Source organism: Silene latifolia, chromosome 4, assembly GCF_048544455.1.
Source record: "Silene latifolia isolate original U9 population chromosome 4, ASM4854445v1, whole genome shotgun sequence".
In the NCBI taxonomy this organism is placed as follows: Eukaryota; Viridiplantae; Streptophyta; class Magnoliopsida; order Caryophyllales; family Caryophyllaceae; genus Silene; species Silene latifolia.
The window spans coordinates 70,613,348-70,617,113 of record NC_133529.1 but is presented as its reverse complement, the minus strand read 5'-3'; the positions used below and the strand labels follow the sequence as shown (position 1 = coordinate 70,617,113).

The 3,766-nt window shown below is 41.8% G+C and overlaps 1 non-coding gene across 1 annotated transcript; it reads left to right on the top strand.

The window, feature by feature from the left end:
- The first annotated feature begins 3,358 nt into the window (after nucleotides 1–3,358).
- LOC141654200 (small nucleolar RNA R71) lies at nucleotides 3,359–3,465 on the top strand. Its single transcript, XR_012547764.1, has one exon. It is a non-coding gene; the product is annotated as a small nucleolar RNA R71 (small nucleolar RNA).
- The last annotated feature ends 301 nt before the right edge of the window (nucleotides 3,466–3,766 follow it).

Here is a 3,766-nt window from a genome sequence, read left to right as displayed (position 1 = left end):
GGGAATCGGAAATGAATGTTACCTCCGGATAATGCAAGAGTTGATTAATTACCGGAGTAGAGGGTGATGCTTCCATAGGAATTTGTTGTTGTTGTTGCACTACCAAGCTTGGTGTTGATACCACCATTGCCAAAGCTTTCTTTGCTTGTAGAGCTTTTTGCCTTTGAGAGGGAGCCTTTGCTTTTGGTGCCTTTGTTGCTCCCTTTGTTCTTGCCATTTGATGAACTAACCAAGAAAAAGATCAAAAATCTTCAATTTGTAGAATGCCCAAATCGATTTTGAAGGTGAAAGGCTTTGCCTTTATGAGAACAAAAATCGACTCAAAGGTGAAGATTTTGTTCTTGGTTTTGATTGTTAATGAAGATGGAGTGATTGATTTGTTATTTGAAAGATGGTTTGATTTGATTTTGGTGAGTTTTGTTGAGGGTTTTTGTTTTTGAGATGGAGAGGATGAGGGTTTTGATGTTATGGGTAGTGTTTATGAATGAATGAATGAATGAAGGTGGGGTGGGTATTTAAAGAATTCGACAATTTTAGGATACAGGGACAATCCGTGCGGATTGGGCGCAATCCGTGCGGATTCTCGACTTCAAAATTTCAAAATCCCGCCTAAAGACGGGCGGATTCTGGGAATCCGCTCGGATTCTTCCGAGATGAGACGGGCGGATTTCGTGCGGGACGGACGGATTCTTGTCCGAGATTTTTCTTTGTTTTTCTTCACCGCAAGACGGGCGGATTGTTCAAAGACGGACGGATTACGTGAGACGGCGTCTTTCCAGAAATCCGCTCGGATTCTTCAACAGTCAAGAATTTTTGCAATTTCAGCTCAGCCCAAGACGGGCGTCTTCTCATCAGGACGCTCGGATCTTCTTCAGACGGGCGGATTCTTAGGAATCCGCTCGGATTGGTCCTTGTGTACACGGATTCAGTTCCATCCGTGCACCAACGCATTCCCTTATCATTCTTTCTTTCTTTCAAATCTTGTGTTCTTCATTGCGGGGGCACTACTAAGGCATGAATAGCCTAGGCAATTGCCATCCCCACACTAAGGTAAAGCACTACACATCAATTAAAATCATTAGTCCCTCCCTCACTTCTCTCTTACATGACAATTATTTTGATCAAAGTAAAAATAAATCCAAAAATGACAAAAATGCAATACAAAAATTAAATGTAAGTTAGGGAGTTAGAAATATTTACAAATGGTGGTTTAGGAGGACTCCACCAAACTCTCATTCTTGATGAGATGTCAAGGGGGCATGTTCAAGGTGTTGTTTATGTTGCTCAACACCTTGAAGAAGTAATCAAAAGCTTGTTCATTGTTATGGTAGAGGTCCTCAATAGACCGTGGCCCTTGTTGTTGATCATGATCGATGGCATGCCCAATGTAGGGATTAAAGATCCCTTCAAATTCGTCGTCCCAAAGACCACAAACTTCATTGAGTTGATCATTGAAAATCTCTTGCTTAGATGGAGACAACTCTCCCAATTTCTTTTCTTGGCCAATGAGGCCATCATCTTCTTCCTTGGTTGATTTTGATGAGCTTTGCAAGCTCTCCTTGTCAAAATTCACTTGCTCTTTGAATGGAGCATCTTCAACTTTCTTTCTCCATTGGAGTTCCGATTTCTTCTTTTCATCTTTTCGGCTATAATGATCAATCATGAAACATGGCTCATGCAAACGAGGAGCTCTCATGGTCTTGTCAAGATTAAAAGTTATGCTTTCATCTCCCACTTCTAGAGTGAGCTCTCCATGTTTCACATCAATCACCGCACCCGCGGTGTGTAGGAAAGGTCTTCCTAAGATGATTGGAATGTTGGAATCTTCCTCCATGTCAACAATGACAAAGTCCACCGGGATGAAAAACTTCCCACCCGCACGGGGACATCTTCCCATATCCCTAATGGTGTCTTCGTCGATCTATCGGCCATTTGAAGAGTGATATTGGTGCATTTAAGCTCTCCTATTCCCAACCTTTTACTTACCGAGTACGGCATGACACTCACACTAGCCCCTAGATCACATAAGGCTTTGTTGATCGTTGTGTCGCCAATGGTACACGGTATTGAGAAGCTTCCCGGATCCTTTAACTTTGGAGGTGAACTCCCTTGAAGTATTGCACTACTCACCTTAGTGAAGGCGATAGTCTCAAGTTTCCAGATCGACTTCTTCTTTGTGAGGATATCTTTCATGTACTTTGCATAGGCCGGAACGTGATTGATTAATTCCGTGAAAGGAATTGAGACTTCTAAGTTCTTCACAATCTCCATGAACTTCCCAAGTTGATCATCGAATTTAGGCTTGGCTTGACGACTTGGAAAAGGAAGTCTAATCACAATGGGCTCCTTTTCTTTGGCTTTGTCTTCATTTTTCTTTGAGCTTTCTTCTTTTGATGATTCCCCTTCTTGCACCACAACTTCATTCTCACTAGCTCTCACAACTTCATCCTCAACTTGCTTCTTCGGTGCTTCATATCTTGTACCACTTCTCAAGTGAATGGCACTAACCGTTTCATGTCTAGGGGGATTACTTTGTGGTGGTAATTGCCCCTTTTGTCTTTGTGAGCTTGAAGATGCTAGTTGGGTCAATTGTGTTTCCAACATCTTGGTGTGAGCTAGAATGTTGTTGATGGTGGTGTCTTTTGCTTGGCTATCTTTTTGCATTTGGGTGAAAAATTCTTGTTGATTCTTTTGCATTTGGAGGACCGCTTTTTGGACATCAAAACCTTGGTCATTGTGGTGATTGTATGGATTTTGATTTTGGTAACCTTGGTTTTGATTGTAAAAGGGTCTTTGATTTTGATTTCTCATGGGTGGTGGAGTGTATGTTGTTTGAGGGTTTTGGACATTTTGGCTTTTGTATGAGAGATTTGGATGGAACTTGGTGTTTTCATTGTAAAAATTTGAATAAGGGGTACCACTTTTGTAAGCTTGGAAAGCATTAACTTGTTCGGTTGTTCCCCTACACTCACTTGAGTCATGACCCAAGGTTCCACAATTCTCACATATCCCGCTTGGGATTGATGAGGATGCCGTCATGGCATTGCCATGATGCTTTGATGATTTTGAGCTTTCCTCAAGTCTAGCCATAGCTTGTTCAAACTTCAAGTTGATTGTGTCAATGTGAGCACTAAGTTGAGCACCCAATTGAGTAACGGTGTCCACTTCATACTTTCCTCCTCTAGTAGCCTTGCGAGGCCTACTATATTGTGAATTATGGACCGCCATTTCCTCAATCTTGTTCCATGTTTGATTGTCATCAACTTCGGTGAACATTCCATTTGATCCCATATTGAGAATGTTCCTAGAATCTTCATATAAACCATTCCAAAATTGTTGCACTAAAAACCATTCGCTAAGTCCATGGTGAGGACATGAGCGACAAATACCTTTGAACCGCTCCCAAGCTTCATACAAAGATTCTTCATCCATTTGCTTAAAACCCGTAATTTGAGCTCTTAGCATATTGGTCTTTTCCGGTGGGTAGAATTTTTTGTAGAAAGCTAGAGCTAGCTTCTTCCAAGAATCTATTCCAAGGGTGGCCTTATCAAGGCCCTTCAACCATTGCTTTGCGGTGCCGATTAACGAAAAAGGAAATAAGACCCATCTTATTTGGTCTTGAGTCACACCCGTTTGAGAGATAGCTTCACAATAATCGCAAAAGGTTTCCATATGAGAATGAGGGTCCTCACTAGGCATTCCCCCGAATTGGCTCCTCTCAACTAGTTGAATGAAGGCGGACTTGGCAATAAAGTTTCCGGTAAGA